At 66.0% G+C, this 15,908-nt stretch overlaps 1 long non-coding RNA gene across 1 annotated transcript in view; it reads left to right on the forward strand.

Annotated features, from left to right (window-relative positions):
• Window positions 1-15,908, forward strand: part of LOC148135702 (uncharacterized) — a 57,813-nt gene that overhangs the window by 12,892 nt on the left and 29,013 nt on the right. The window lies entirely within an intron of this gene.

The raw sequence follows: 15,908 nt of genomic DNA on the forward strand, positions 1-15,908 counted from the left end.
AATACCGTGAACGGTTTTGGGGTCCCGTATCTAAGCAGAGATAGACCGGCCATCGGAGGCAGTCGGCTGATCCTGGGGGTGGAGGGACGGTCTCAGGAGGAGAGGGTTGAGTAGGTCGGGACCAGTACTCATTAAGAAAAACAAGAGGCAGAGGAGATTCTTGTGTGGAACTAGAGAAGTTGTTTCTGCTTGTGGGAGGGTTCTGGTTAAGAACAGCATCATCTCACTGTCAGGAGTCTTCCAGCTCGGACAGTGAGATGATGCGGAGGAATTTCGACTCTCGGATGGCCTGTGGAATCCTTTACCGGGGAAAGCCGGTTGGTTGAGCCTGAAATTGTCTTTGAATCAATTGGATGGGGAAAGTGGGAGTTGAGATCAGTGGCAGAGCAGACTCAGTGGGCTGAATGACCCGACTGCTGTAACTAGAATGGACGCTGTGAAGGTAAGAGATGTGGAACGAGAGAGTGGCTCAGTGGATAGCAATGTTGTCTCTGTGTCAGAGGTCGTAGGGATTTCCAATTTATCATGGTCTCAGTCTGTTAAGAATCCCTTCTCCCAGTCCAAAGGAATTTCTGTTTTAAAAGGAAGCGATGTTGAACAAATTTACGTTTTCTTTACCTGCAGTGCAAGGGTGCTTAGGGGCTGTTCCAATCTGGGAGCACCATAGTACGCTATTCCCCCGGCATCCTGCCCAATATCTACTCCTCAATTAACATCACAAACACAAACCTCGATTCAGCTGCTCTCGCTCGAGCGGGAGATCGTCGTTTACCAATTGGGTGCCAATTGCTTCCCCGCCCCACACCCCCACCAAGCAGCTGTGAGGCCGGTGGAGATGGGCGCCAGTGAGGAAAGTGGCCATATAAATGCAAGTAAGATTGGCCTCCCAGACTGTTTGCTGCCCCCTCCCTCAGCTGGGGCTGTGGATGGCTCACTTTCTGGCAAAGCAGACAGAAGGTCTCCCATCCAATCTGGGTCCAATCCCCCGACCCCCATCTAATCTGGGTCCAACCCCCCACCCGCCCCATTACAATCTGGGTCCAATCACCCCAAACCCCCCATCCTGACACCCCACCCCCAATTTGGGTCCAATCCCAACCCTGTCCCCTCAACCTAATCTGGGTCCAATCCCCACCCTGACCCACCACCCAATCTGGGTCCAATCCCCACCCTGACCCCCCGAACCCAACCTGGATCCAACACCCAACCCTGACCCCCCCCACCCAATCTGGGTCTACCTCCACCCTGACTCCCCCACCCACCCAATCTGGCTCTAACCCCCACCCAATCTGGGTCCAACCCCCACCCTAACCCCTAACCCAATCTGGGTCTACCCCCACCCAATCTGGGTCCAACCCCCACCCTGGCCCCCCCGCCACCCACTCTGGGTCTACCCCCACCTTGACTTTCCACCCAATCTGGATCTACCTCCACCCTGACACCCCCACCCACTCAATCTAGGTCCAATCCCCACCCTAACCCCTCATCCAATCTGGGACCAACCCCCACCCTGACCTCCCCCCATCCAATCTGGGTCCAATTCGCACCCTGACAACCCCACTCACCCAATCTGGGTCCAACCCCCACCCTGAACTACCCACCCAATCTGGGTCTAGCCCCACCCTGACCCCCCCACCCAATCAGTATACAAACCCCACCCTGACACCGCTCCCCCCACCCAATCTGGGTCCAAACCCCACTATGACTGCCCCAACCCAATCTGGGACCAATCCCCACCCTGACCTTCCACCCAAGCTGGGTCCAATCCCCACCCTGACCTCCCACCCAATCTGGGCCCAACCCCCACCTTGACCTCTCACCCAATCTGGGTCCAACACCCAACCCTGACCCCCCTAACCCAATCTGAGTCCAACGCCCACCATGACCGCCCCCCCCCACCCAATCTGGGTACACCTCTACCCCCCCCCCCCCCAATATGGGTCCAACACCCCACCCTGACTTCCCCCACTCATTCTGGGTCCAACACCCCACCCTGACTTCCCCCACTCATTCTGGGTCCAACACCCCACCTTGACCTCCCCACCCAATCTGGGTCCAACACCCCACCCTTACCCCGCCCATCCAATCTGGGACCAACACCCCACCCTGACCCCGCCCCCATCCAATCTGAGTTCAACACCCCACCCTGACCCACCCTCCCAATCTGGGTCCAACACCCCACCCTGACCCCCCACCTACCCTCCAACCTGGGTCCAACACCCCACCCTGACCCCCCACCCCCCAATCTGGGTCCAACACCCCACCCTGACCCCCCCCACCCAGTCTGGGTCCAACACCCTACCCTGCCTCCCCCTCCCCCCAATCTGGGTCCAACACCTCACCCTTACCCCGCCCATCCAATCTGGGTCCAACACTCCACCCTGACACCCCCACCCATCTAATCTGGGTCCAACACCCCACCCTAACCTCCCAACCCAATCTGGGGCCAACACCCCACCCTGACTCCCCCCACCCAATCTGGGTCCATCACACCACCCTGACCTCTCCACTCATCCAATTTGGGTCCAACACCCCACCCTGACCCCCCACCCAAACAATCTGAGTCCAACACCCCACCCTGACTCCCCCCACCCAATCTGGGTCCAACACCCCATCCTGACCTCCCCACCCATCCAATCTGGGTCCAACACCCCACCCTGACCTCCCACCCACCCAATCTGGGTCCAACACCCCACTGACTCCCCCACCCAATCTGGATCCAACACCCCACCCTGACTCCCCCATCCAATCTGAATCCAACACCCCACCCTGACCCCGTCCATCCAATCTGGGTCCAACATCCCACCCTGACCCCCCACTCACCCATCCAATCTGGGTCCAACACCCCACCCTGATCCCCCACTCACCCATCCAATCTGGGTCCAACACCCCACCCTGACCCCCCACCCACCCTCCAATCTGGGTCCAACACCCCACCCTGACCCCCCACCCCCCAATCTGGGTCCAACACCCCACCCTGACCCCCCCCACCCAATCTGGGTCCAACACCCCACCCTGACCCCCCCCACCCAATCTGAGTCCAACACCCCACCCTGACCCCCGACCCAATCTGGGTCCAACACCCCAGCCTGACCCCCCCACCCACCCAATCTGGGTCCAACACCCCACCCTGACCCCCCCCCACCCAATCTGGGTCCAACACCCCACCCTGACCCCCCACCCACCCAATCTGGGTCCAACACCCCACCCTGACCCCCCCCCCCACCCAATCCGCTCCCCTCCACCCCCACGAGCACTTGCAGAAGTTGGGTCTTGGGAAGAGATCCTGCCCTGGGAGGACTTGGTGTGGGAAGTGAAAGCCTTTTCTGCTGCCCACGCGACTCCAACAATCTCTTCGCGTTCCCGTTGCCGGGTTAGATAAGGGTCACGCCTCTCTGTCACGTATCAGTGGCCTGACCTTCACCAGTGTGCCAGACTTCAGGAACGCCATCGATAGCTGGAGCTTGGACTATGGGCTGCCATCCAAGTGCAATCAGCCTGCCTTTGGAATGCAGTCCCGCAGCAGGCAAGGCCATTCCTCGATGCCATTCCTCTCGGCAAACCGCTTGGTGTGGGAGCCCCGGGATGAGGGGCGTTCCCGTGGGAGCGGGAAGGCAATTGGGCAGTAGGAGTCTTCAGGCCTGGACTCCCGTGCGAGGCTGACCACCAAGTTGGGAGACATCTCAGGCCCCTTTCTCAGGGCAGGGAGGCTATGTGGGTGGGTGTGTGGCGTGAGCTAAACACTGAGGTGGGGGGGGGGTGGATGGTGAGCGGTCAATCAGGTCGGGAGGGGGTCACGGCTCGGGGTTGTGACATACGGAGGCTGGGAGAGGGTTGGTACGATTGGCAGAGGAGGGAGTGAGGGTGAGGCCTTTCAAGGACACAGCTGAGGCCTGGCCTGTCCCTGTCCTGGACTTGTCACGGCTCAGGGGGCATAACTTTACCCCTCGCGGAGGGCTCACAACACCACTCCCCTCCCTTCCTCCTCGAAAGGAAGAGCTCTGTCTTGCACTGGACCCTGCCAGTGTTGACATTCGGCCTACCCGTCGACATTCGGCCTACCCGTCCAGGCTCAGGCTGGAGACCCATTCCTTTGTCAGGTTTGTGCAGGGGATGAGGGCGTCGCTGGCTAGGCCGGCATTTATTGCCCCTCCCTTAATTGCCCCACAGGGCAGTTCAGAGTCAACCACACACGTCGCTGTGGGTCTGGAGTCACGTGTAGGCCCAAGACCAGGGAAGGAAGGCCGTTTCCTTCCCTCGGGGGCGTGGGTGGACCAGCTGGGTTTTTCCGACAATCGGCAATCATCATTCGACCATTAATTCCAGATTTTAAAAACTGAATTCAAATTCCACCATCGGAAATTTGAGCATCATTTGAACCCAGCTCCGCAGAACGCGACCGTGCGCTGATATATTGAGAGTTGGGTTCTTCCCCTGGGTCTGGGCCTACACGTGACTCCAGACCGACAGTGACCTGACTGGCTCCAAACTGCCCTCCGGGAGATTGGAGATGGACATCAAACGCTGATCTAGCCAGTGACGCCTGGATCATGGACACCTCATCGAGAAATCACTGCCTCCCCAACACACTCCCTACTGAACGCCAGCAAGGGGCTCAGCAACTCGTGCACAATGTCTGCAGAAAGACGGGCAGAATGTGCATTAGACTCGAGGCGTGCAGCTGGCAGCTGGGCTGCAGGGAATAAATACCCGGAGGCTCCACTAAGTGGAGCCACACGTCCACAAAACTGAGCTGAAGCCGCCGCTGGGGAACCAGCAGGAAGCAGGGAGGGAGGGAGAGGGGAGGGGAGAAGGAGGGGGTGGAGGAGGAGACGGAGGGGGAAAGGGGATGGGGAGGAGGGGGGAAAGGGGATGGGGAGGGGGGAAAGGGGATGGGGATGGGGAGGAGGGGGGAAAGGGGATGGGGATGGGGAGGAGGGGGGAAAGGGGATGGGGATGGGGAGGAGGGGGGAAAGGGGATGGGGAGGAGGGGGGAAAGGGGATTGGGAGGAGGGGGGAAAGGGGATGGGGAGGAGGGGGGAAAGGGGATTGGGAGGAGGGGGGGAAAGGGGATTGGGAGGAGGGGGGAAAGGGGATGGGGAGGAGGGGAAAGGGGATGGGGAGGAGGGGGGAAAGGGGATGGGGAGGAGGGGGGAAAGGGGATTGGGAGGAGGGGGGAAAGGGGATGGGGAGGAGGGGAAAGGGGATGGGGAGGAGGGGGGGAAGGGGATGGGGAGGAGGGGGGGAAGGGGATGGGGAGGAGGGGAAAGGGGATGGGGAGGGGGGGAAAGGGGATGGGGAGGGGGGAAAGGGGATGGGGAGGAGGGGGGAAAGGGGATTGGGAGGAGGGGGGAAAGGGGATGGGGAGGAGGGGGGAAGGGGATGGGGAGGAGGGGGGGAAGGGGATGGGGAGGAGGGGAAAGGGGATGGGGAGGGGGGGAAAGGGGATGGGGAGGGGGGAAAGGGGATGGGGAGGAGGGGGAAAAGGGAATGGGGAGGAGGGGGGAAAGGGGATGGGGATGAGGGGGGAAAGGGGATGGGGAGGAGGAGGGAAAGGGGATGGGGAGGAGGGGGGAAAGGGGATGGGGAGGAGGGGGGAAAGGGGATGGGGAGGAGGGGGGAAAGGGGATGGGGAGGAGGGGGGAAAGGGGATGGGGAGGGGGGAAAGGGGATGGGGAGGGGGCAAAGGGGATGGGATGGGGAGGAGGGGGGAAAGGGGATGGGGAGGAGGGGGAAAGGGGATGGGGAGGAGGGGGGAAAGGGGAAGGGGAGGAGGGGGGAAAGGGGATGGGGAGGGGGGAAAGGGGATGGGGAGGAGGGGGGAAAGGGGATGGGGAGGGGGCAAAGGGGATGGGATGGGGAGGAGGGGGGAAAGGGGATGGGGAGGAGGGGGAAAGGGGATGGGGAGGAGGGGGAAAGGGGATGGGGAGGAGGGGGGAAAGGGGATGGGGAGGAGGGGGGGAAAGGGGATGGGGATGGGGAGGAGGGGGGAAAGGGGATGGGGAGGAGGGGGGAAAGGGGATGGGGAGGAGGGGGAAGGGGATGGGGAGGAGGGGGGAAAGGGGATGGGGAGGAGGGGGGAAAGGGGATGGGGAGGAGGGGGGAAAGGGGATGGGGAGGAGGGGGGAAAGGGGATGGGGAGGAGGGGGGAAAGGGGATTGGGAGGGGGGAAAGGGGATGGGGAGGAGGGGGAAAGGGGATGGGGAGGAGGGGGGAAGGGGATGGGGAGGAGGGGGGAAAGGGGATGGGGAGGAGGGGGGAAAGGGGATGGGGAGGAGGGGGGAAAGGGGATGGGGGGGGGGAAAGGGGATGGGGAGGGGGCAAAGGGGATGGGATGGGGAGGGGGGTGAAAGGGGATGGGGAGGAGGGGGGAAAGGGGATGGGGAGGAGGGGGGAAAGGGGATGGGGAGGAGGGGGGAATGGGGATGGGGAGGGGGGAAAGGGGATGGGGAGGGGGCAAAGGGGATGGGATGGGGGAGGGGGGGGAAAGGGGGATGGGGAGGAGGGGGGGAAAGGGGATGGGGAGGAGGGGGGAAAGGGGATGGGGAGGGGGAGGGAGGGGGGAAAGGGGATGGGGAGGAGGGGGGAAAGGGGATGGGGAGGAGGGGGGAAGGGGATGGGGAGGAGGGGGAAGGGGATGGGGAGGAGGGGGGAAAGAGGATGGGGAGGAGGGGGGAAAGGGGATGGGGAGGAGGGGGGAAAGGGGATAGGGGAGGAGGGGGAAAGGGGATGGGGAGGAGGGGGGAAAGGGGATGGGGAGGAGGGGGGAAAGGGGATGGGGAGGAGGGGGGGAAACGGGGATGGGGAGGGGGGGAAAGGGGATGGGGAGGGGGGAAGGGGATGGGGAGGGGGGGAAAGGGGATGGGAGGGGGGAAAGGGGATGGGGAGGAGGGGGGAAAGGGGATGGGGAGGGGGGGAAAGGGGATGGGGAGGGGGGGGAAAGGGGATGGGGAGGGGGGAAAGGGGATGGGGAGGAGGGGGGAAAGGGGATGGGGAGGGGGGGAAAGGGGATGGGGATGGGGAGGAGGGGGGAAAAGGGATGGGGATGGGGAGGAGGGGGGAAAGGGGATGGGGAGGAGGGGGGAAAGGGGATGGGGAGGAGGGGGAAAGGGATGTGGAGGAGGGGGGAAAGGGGATGGGGAGGAGGGGGGAAAGGGGATGGGGAGGAGGGGGGAAAGGGGATGGGGAGGAGGGGGGGAAAGGGGATGGGGATGGGGAGGAGGGGGGAAAGGGGATGGGGAGGAGGGGGGAAGGGGATGGGGAGGAGGGGGGAAAGGTGATGGGGAGGAGGGGGGAAAGGGGATGGGGAGGAGGGGGGAAAGGGGATGGGGAGGAGGGGGGAAAGGGGATGGGGAGGGGGGAAAGGGGATGGGGAGGGGGCAAAGGGGATGGGATGGGGAGGGGGGGGAAAGGGGATGGGGAGGAGGGGGGAAAGGGGGATGGGGAGGAGGGGGGAAAGGGGATGGGGAGGAGGGGGAAAGGGGATGGGGAGGGGGGAAAGGGGATGGGGAGGGGGCAAAGGGGATGGGATGGGGAGGGGGGGGAAAGGGGATGGGGAGGAGGGGGAAAGGGGATGGGGAGGAGGGGGGAAAGGGGATGGGGAGGAGGGGGAAAGGGGATGGGGAGGAGGGGGGAAAGGGGATGGGGAGGAGGAGGGGAAAGGGGATGGGGATGGGGAGGGAGGGGGAAAGGGGATGGGAGGAGGGGGGGAAAGGGGGATGGGGAGGAGGGGGGAAGGGGATGGGGAGGAGGGGGGAAAGGGGATGGGGAGGAGGGGGAAAGGGGATGGGGAGGAGGGGGGAAAGGGGATGGGGAGGAGGGGGGAAAGGGGATGGGGAGGGAGGGGGGAAAGGGGATGGGGAGGAGGGGGAAAGGGGATGGGGAGGAGGGGGGAAAGGGGATGGGGAGGAGGGGGGAAAGGGGATGGGGAGGAGGGGGGAAGGGGATGGGGAGGAGGGGGGAAAGGGGATGGGGAGGAGGGGGGAAACGGGGATGGGGAGGGGGGGAAAGGGGATGGGGAGGGGGGAAGGGGATGGGGAGGGGGGAAAGGGGATGGGGAGGGGGGGAAAGGGGATGGGGAGGAGGGGGAAAGGGGATGGGGAGGGGGGGAAAGGGGATGGGGAGGGGGGGAAAGGGGATGGGGAGGGGGGAAAGGGGATGGGGAGGAGGGGGGAAAGGGGATGGGGAGGGGGGGAAAGGGGATGGGGATGGGGAGGAGGGGGGAAAAGGGATGGGGATGGGGAGGAGGGGGAAAGGGGATGGGGAGGAGGGGGGGAAAGGGGATGGGGAGGAGGGGGAAAGGGATGTGGAGGAGGGGGGGAAAGGGGATGGGGAGGAGGGGGGAAAGGGGATGGGGAGGAGGGGGGAAAGGGGATGGGGAGGAGGGGGGAAAGGGGATGGGGATGGGGAGGAGGGGGGAAAGGGGATGGGGAGGAGGGGGGAAGGGGATGGGGAGGGGGGAAAGGGGATGGGGAGGGGGGAAAGTGGATGGGGAGGAGAGGGGAAAGGGGATGGGGGAGGAGGGGGGAAAGGTGATGGGGAGGAGGGGGGAAAGGGGATGGGGAAGGAGGGGGGAAAGGGGATGGGGAGGAGGGGGGAAAGGGGATGGGGAGGAGAGGGGAAAGGGGATGGGGAGGAGGGGGGGAAAGGTGATGGGGAGGAGGGGGGAAAGGGGATGGGGAGGAGGGGGAAAGGGGATGGGGGAGGGGGGAAAGGGGATGGGGAGGGGGGAAAGGGGATGGGGAGGAGGGGGCAAAGGGATGGGGAGGAGGGGGAAAAGGGAATGGGGAGGAGTGGGGAAAGGGGATGGGGAGGAGGGGGGAAAGGGGATGGGGAGGAGGGGGGAAAGGGGATGGGGAGGAGGGGGGAAAGGGGATGGGGAGGGAGGGGGGAGAGGGGATGGGGAGGAGGGGGGGAAAGGGGATGGGGAGGAGGGGGGAAAGGGGATGGGGAGGGGGGAAAGCGGATGGGAGGAGGGGGGAAAGGGGATGGGGAAGAGGGGGGAGAGGGGATGGGGAGGAGGAGGGAAAGGGGATGGGGAGGAGGGGGGAAAGGGGATGGGGAGGGGGGAAAGCGGATGGGGAGGGGGGGAAAGGGGATGGGGAGGGGGGAAAGGGGATGGGGGGAGGGGGGAAGGGGATGGGGAGGAGGAGGGAAAGGGGATGGGGAGGGGGGGAAAGGGGATGGGGAGGGGGGAAAGGGGATGGGGAGGACGGGGGAAAGGGAATGGGGAGGAGGGGGGAAAGGGGATGGGGAGGAGGGGAAAGGGGATGGGGAGGGGGGGTGAATGGGGATGGGGAGGGGGGGGAATGGGATGGGGAGGAGGGGGGGAAAGGGGATGGGGAGGAGGGGGAAAGGGGATGGGGAGGGGGGGTGAAAGGGGATGGGGAGGGGGGGGAAGGGGATGGGGAGGAGGGGGGAAAGGGGATGGGGAGGAGGGGGCAAAGGGGGTGGGGAGAAGGGGGGAAAGGGGATGGGGAGGGGGGAAAGTGGATGGGGAGGGGGTAAAGGGGATAGGATGGGGAGGGGGGGAAAGGGGATGGGGAGGAGGGGGGAAAGGGGATGGGGAGGAGGGGGGAAATGGGAAAGGGAGGAAGGTGGAAGGAGGGGGAGGGGGAATGGGAATGGGGAGGGGGGAAAAGGAGTGGGGAGGGGGGAAAGGGGATGGGGAGGAGGGGGGAAAGGGGATGGGGAGGAGGGGGGAAAGGGGATGGGGAGGGGGGGAAAGGGGATGGGGAGGGGGGAAAGAGGATGGGGAGGAGGGGGAAAGGGAATGGGGAGGAGGGGGGAAAGGGGATGGGGAGGGAGGGGGGAAAGTGGATGGGGAAGGGGGGGAAAGGGGATGGGGAGGAGGGGGGAAAGGGGATGGGGAGGAGGGGGGAAAGGGGATGGGGAGGGGGGGAAAGGGGATGGGGAGGGGGGAAAGGGGATGGGGAGGGGGGAAAGGGGATGGGGGGAGGGGGGAAGGGGATGGGGAGGAGGAGGGAAAGGGGATGGGGAGGGGGGGAAAGGGGATGGGGAGGGGGGAAAGGGGATGGGGAGGACGGGAGAAAGGGAATGGGGAGGAGGGGGGAATGGGGATGGGGAGGAGGGGGGAAAGGGGATGGGGAGGGGGGGTGAAAGGGGATGGGGAGGGGGGGGAAGGGGATGGGGAGGAGGGGGGAAAGGGGATGCGGAGGAGGGGGGAAAGGGGATGGGGAGGAGGGGGGAAAGGGGATGGGGAGGAGGGTTGAAAGGGGATGGGGAGGGGCGAAAGGGGATGGGGAGGGGGGAAAGGGGATGGGATGGGGCGGGGGGGAAAGGGGATGGGGAGGAGGGGGAAAGGGGATGGGGAGGGGGGAAAGGGGATGGGGAGGGGCGAAAGGGGATGGGGAGGGGGGAAAGGGGATAGGATGGGGAGGGGGGGGAAAGGGGATGGGGAGGAGGGGGGAAAGGGGATGGGGAGGAGGGGGGAAAGGGGATGGGGAGGAGGGGGGGAAATGGGATGGGGAGGAAGGGGAAGGAGGGGGAGGGGGAATGGGAATGGGGACGGGGGAAAGGGAATGGGGAGGGGGGAAAGGGGATGGGGAGGAGGGGGGAAAGGGGATGGGGAGGAGGGTGGAAAGGGGATGGGGAGGAGGGGGGAAAGGGGATGGGGAGGGGGGAAAGGGGATGGGAGGGGGGAAAGAGGATGGGGAGGAGGGGGAAAAGGGAATGGGGAGGAGGGGGGAAAGGGGATGGGGAGGAGGGGGGAAAGGGGATGGGGAGGAGGGGGGAAAGTGGATGGGGAGGGGGGAAAGGGGATGGGGAGGGCGAAAGGGGATGGGGAGGGGCGAAAGGGGATGGGATGGGGCGGGGGGGGAAGGGGATGGGGAGGAGGGGGGAAAGGGGATGGGGAGGAGTGGGGAAAGGGAATAGGGAGGAGGAGGGAAAGGGGATGGGGAGGAGGGGGAAAGGGGATGGGGAGGAGGGGGGAAAGGGGATGGGGAGGAGTGGGGAAAGGGGATGGGGAGGAGGGGGGAAAGGGGATGTGGTGGAGGGGGGAAAGTTGATGGGGAGGAGGGGGGAAAGGGGATGGGGAGGAGGGGGGAAAGGGGATGGGGAGGAGGGGGGAAAGGGGATGGGGAGGAGGGGGGAAAGGGGATGGGGATGGGGAGGAGGGGGGAAAGGGGATGGGGAGGAGGGGGGAAAGGGCATGGGGAGGAGGGGGGAAAGGGGATGGCGAGGATGGGGGAAAGGGGATGGGGAGAAGGGGGGAAAGGGGATGGGAGGGGAGGAGGGGGGAAAGGGGATGGGGAGGAGGGGAGAAAGGGGATGGGGAGAGGGGGGAGAGGGGATGGGGAGGAGGGGGGAAAGGGGATGGGGAGGAAGGGGGAAAGGGGATGGGGAGGAGGGGCGAAAGGGGATGGGGAGGAGGGGGGAAAGGGGATGGGGAAGAGGGGGGAGAGGGGATGGGGAGGAGAGGGGAAAGGGGATGGGGAGGAGGGGGGAAGGGGATGGGGAGGAGGGGGGAAAGGGGATGGGGAGGAGGGGGGAAAGGGGATGGGGAGGGGGGAGGAAAGGGATGGGGAGGGGGGAAAGGGGATGGCGTGGGGGGAAAGGGGATGGCGTGGGGGGAAAGGGGATGGGGAGGGGGGAAAGGGATGGGGATGGGGAGGAGGAGGGAAAGGGGATGGGGAGGGGGGGAAAGGGGATGGGGAGGGGGGAAGGGGATGGGGAGGAGGGGGGAAAGGGAATGGGGAGGAGGGGGGAAAGGGAATGGGGAGGAGGGGGGAAAGGGAATGGGGAGGAGGGGGGAAAGGGAATGGGGAGGAGGGGGGAAAGGGGATGGGGAGGGGGGGAAGGGGATGGGGAGGGGGGGGGAAGGGGATGGGGAGGAGGGGGGAAAGGGGATGGGGAGGAGGGTCGAAAGGGGATGGGGAGGAGGGGGGAAAGGGGATGGGGAGGGGGGAAAGGGGATGGGCAGGGGGGAAAGGGGATGGGGAGGGGGGAAAGGGGATGGGGAGGAGGGGGGAAAGGGGATGGGGAGGAGGGGGGAAATGGGTTGGGGAGGAAGGGGGAAGGAGGGGGAGGGGGAATGGGAATGGGGAGGGGGGAAAGGGAATGGGGAGGGGGGAAAGGGGATGGGGAGGAGGGGGGAAAGGGGATGGGGAGGAGGGGGGAAAGGGGATGGGGAGGGGGGGAAAGGGGATGGGGAGGGGGGAAAGGGGATGGGGAGGAGGGGGAAAAGTGAAGGGGGAGGAGGGGGGAAAGGGGATGGGGAGGAGGGGGGAAAGGGGATGGGGAGGAGGGGGGAAAGGGGTTGGGGAGGAGGGGGGAAAGGGGATGGGGAGGAGGGGGAAAGGGGATGGGGAGGAGGGGGGAAAGGGGATGGGGAGGAGGGGGGAAAGGGGATGGGGAGGAGGGGGGAAAGGGGATGGGGAGGAGGGGGGAAAGGGGATGGGGATGGGGGAGGAGGGGGGAAAGGGGATGGGGAGGAGGGGGGAAGGGGATGGGGAGGAGGGGGGAAAGGGGATGGGGAGGAGGGGGGAAAGGGGATGGGGAGGAGGGGGGAAAGGGGATGGGGAGGAGGGGGGAAAGGGGATGGGGAGGGGGGGGAAAGGGTATGGGGAGGGGGGAAAGGGGATGGGGAGGGGGGAAAGGGGATGGGGAGGAGGGGGGAAAGGGGGTGGGGAGGAGGGGGAAAAGGGAATGGGGAGGAGTGGGGAAAGGGGATGGGGAGGAGGGGGGAAAGGGGATGGGGAGGAGGGGGGAAAGGGGATGGGGAGGAGGGGGGAAAGGGGATGGGGAGGAGGGGGGAAAGGGGATGGGGAAGAGGGGGGAGAGGGGATGGGGAGGAGGGGGAAAGGGGATGGGGAGGGAGGGGGGAAAGGGGATGGGGAGGGGGGGAAAGGGGATGGGGAGGGGGGAAAGGGGATGGGGAGGGGGGAAAGGGGATGGGGAGGGGGGGAAAGGGGATGGGGGGAGGGGGGAAGGGGATGGGGAGGAGGAGGGAAAGGGGATGGGGAGGGGGGGAAAGGGGATGGGGAGGGGGGAATGGGGATGGGGAGGACGGGGGAAAGGGAATGGGGTGGACGGGGGAAAGGGAATGGGGAGGAGGGGGAAAGGGGATGCGGAGGAGGGGGAAAGGGGATGGGGAGGGGGGGTGAAAGGGGATGGGGAGGGGGGGGAAGGGGATGGGGAGGAGGGGGGAAAGGGGATGGGGAGGAGGGGGCAAAGGGGGTGGGGAGACGGGGGGAAAGGGGATGGGGAGGGGGGAAAGGGGATGGGGAGGGGGGAAGGGGATAGGATGGGGAGGGGGGGAAAGGGGATGGGGAGGAGGGGGGAAAGGGGATGGGGAGGAGGGGGGAAATGGGATGGGGAGGAAGGGGGAAGGAGGGGGAGGGGAATGGGAATGGGGAGGGGGGAAAAGGGAATGGGGAGGGGGGGAAAGGGGATGGGGAGGAGGGGGGAAAGGGGATGGGGAGGAGGGGGGAAAGGGGATGGGGAGGGGGGGAAGGGGATGGGGAGGGGGGGAAAGGGGATGGGGAGGGGGGAAAGAGGATGGGGAGGAGGGGGAAAAGGGAATGGGGAGGAGGGGGGAAAGGGGATGGGGAGGAGGGGGGAAAGTGGATGGGGAGGGGGGGGGAAAGGGGATGGGGAGGAGGGGGGGAAAGGGGATGGGGAGGAGGGGGGAAAGGGGATGGGGAGGGGGGGAGAAAGGGGATGGGGAGGGGGGGAAAGGGGATGGGAGGGGGGAAAGGGGATGGGGAGGGGGGAAAGGGGATGGGGGGAGGGGGGAAGGGGATGGGGAGGAGGAGGGAAAGGGGATGGGGAGGGGGGGAAAGGGGATGGGGAGGGGGGAAAGGGGATGGGGAGGACGGGAGAAAGGGAATGGGGAGGAGTGGGGAAAGGGGATGGGGAGGAGGGGGGAAAGGGGATGGGGAGGGGGGGTGAAAGGGGATGGGGAGGGGGGGGAAGGGGATGGGGAGGAGGGGGGAAAGGGGATGGGGAGGAGGGGGCAAAGGGGGTGGGGAGGAAGGGGGAAGGGGATGGGGAGGGGGGAAAGGGGATAGGATGGGGAAGGGGGGAAAGGGGATGGGGAGGAGGGGGGAAAGGGGATGGGGAGGAGGGGGGAAATGGGATGGGGAGGAAGGGGGAAGGAGGGGGAGGGGGAATGGGAATGGGGAGGGGGGAAAGGGAATGGGGAGGGGGGAAAGGGGATGGGGAGGAGGGGGGAAAGGGGATGGGGAGGAGGGGGGAAAGGGGATGGGAAGAGGGGGGAAAGGGGATGGGGAGGGGGGAAAGGGGATGGGGAGGGGGGAAAGGGGATGGGGAGGGGGGAAAGAGGATGGGGAGGAGGGGGAAAAGGGAATGGGGAGGTGGGGGGAAAGGGGATGGGGAGGAAGGGGGAAAGTGGATGGGGAGGAGGGGGGGAAAGTGGATGGGGAGGGGGGGAAAGGGGATGGGGAGGAGGGGGGAAAGGGGATGGGGAGGAGGGGGGAAAGGGGATGGGGAGGAGGGGGGAAAGGGGATGGGGAGGAGGGGGGAAGGGGATGGGGAGGGGGAAAGGGGATGGGGAGGGGCGAAAGGGGATGGGGAGGGGGGAAAGGGGATGGTATGGGGCGGGGGGGGGAAACGGGAGGGAGGAGGGGGGAAAAGGGATGGGGAGGAGTGGGGAACGGGAATGGGGAGGAGGGGGGAAAGGGGATGGGGAGGAGGGGGGAAAGGGGATGGGGAGGAGGGGGGAAAGGGGATGGGGAGAGTGGGGAAAGGGGATGGGGTGGAGGGGGGAAAGTTGATGGGGAGGAGGGGGGAAAGGGGATGGGGAGGAGGGGGGAAAGGGGATGGGGAGGAGGGGGGAAAGGGGATGGGAGGAGGGGAGGAGGAAGGGGAGAGAGGGGGGAGGGGGGGAAAGGGGATGGGAGGAAGGGGAAAGGGGATGGGGGAGGAGGGCGAAAGGGGATGGGGAGGAGGGGGGAAAGGGGATGGGGAGAGGGGGGGAGAGGGGATGGGGAGGAGAGGGAAAGGGGATGGGGAGGAGGGGGGAAAGGGGATGGGGAGGAGGGGGGAAAGGGGATGGGGAGGAGGGGGGAAAGGGGATGGGGAGGGGAGGGGAAAAGGGGAGGAGGGGGAAAGGGGATGGAGAGGGGGGAAAGGGGATGGCGTGGGGGGAAAGGGGATGGGGAAGGGGGGGAAAGGGGATGGGGGGAGGGGGGAGGGGATGGGGAGGAGGAGGGAAAGGGGATGGGGAGGGGGGAAAGGGGATGGGAGGGGGGAAAGGGGATGGGGAGGAGGGGGGAAGGGGAATGGGGAGGAGGGGGGAAAGGGAATGGGGAGGAGGGGGGATGGGGAGGAGGGGGAAAAGGGGGTGGGGAGGGGGGGGAAAGGGGATGGGGAGGGGGGGAAGGGGATGGGGAGGAGGGGGGAAAGGGGAATGGGGAGGGGGGAAGGGAGGGGATAGGGAGGAGGGGGAAACGGGGATGGGGAGGAGGGGGGAAAGGGGATGGGGAGGAGGGGGAAAGGGGATGGGGAGGGGGGGAAAGGGGATGGGGAGGAGGGGGGAAAAGGGGACAGGGGAGGAGGGGGGAAAGGGGATGGGGAGGAGGGGGGAAAGGGATGGGGAGGAAGGGGGAAGGAGGGGGAGGGGGGAAAGGGGAAGGGGAGGAGGGGGGAAAGGGGATGGGGGAGGGGGGAAAGGGGATGGGGGATGGGGAGGAGGGGGGAAAGGGGATGGGGAGGAGGGGGGAACGGGGATGGGGAGGAGGGGGAAAGGGGATGGGGAGGAGGGGGGAAAGGGGATGGGGAGGAGGGGGGAAAGGGGATGGGGAGGAGGGGGGAAAGGGGATGGGGAGGAGGGGGGAAAGGGGATGGGAGGAGGGGGGAAAGGGGATGGGGAGGGGGGGGAAAGGGTGGTATGGGGAGGCTGGGGGGAAAGGGGAAGGGGAGGG

This window comes from Chiloscyllium plagiosum, unplaced genomic scaffold, assembly GCF_037043375.1.
Source record: "Chiloscyllium plagiosum isolate Xiang-an unplaced genomic scaffold, Cpla_swu_hap1 HiC_scaffold_48, whole genome shotgun sequence".
NCBI lineage: Eukaryota > Metazoa > Chordata > Chondrichthyes > Orectolobiformes > Hemiscylliidae > Chiloscyllium > Chiloscyllium plagiosum.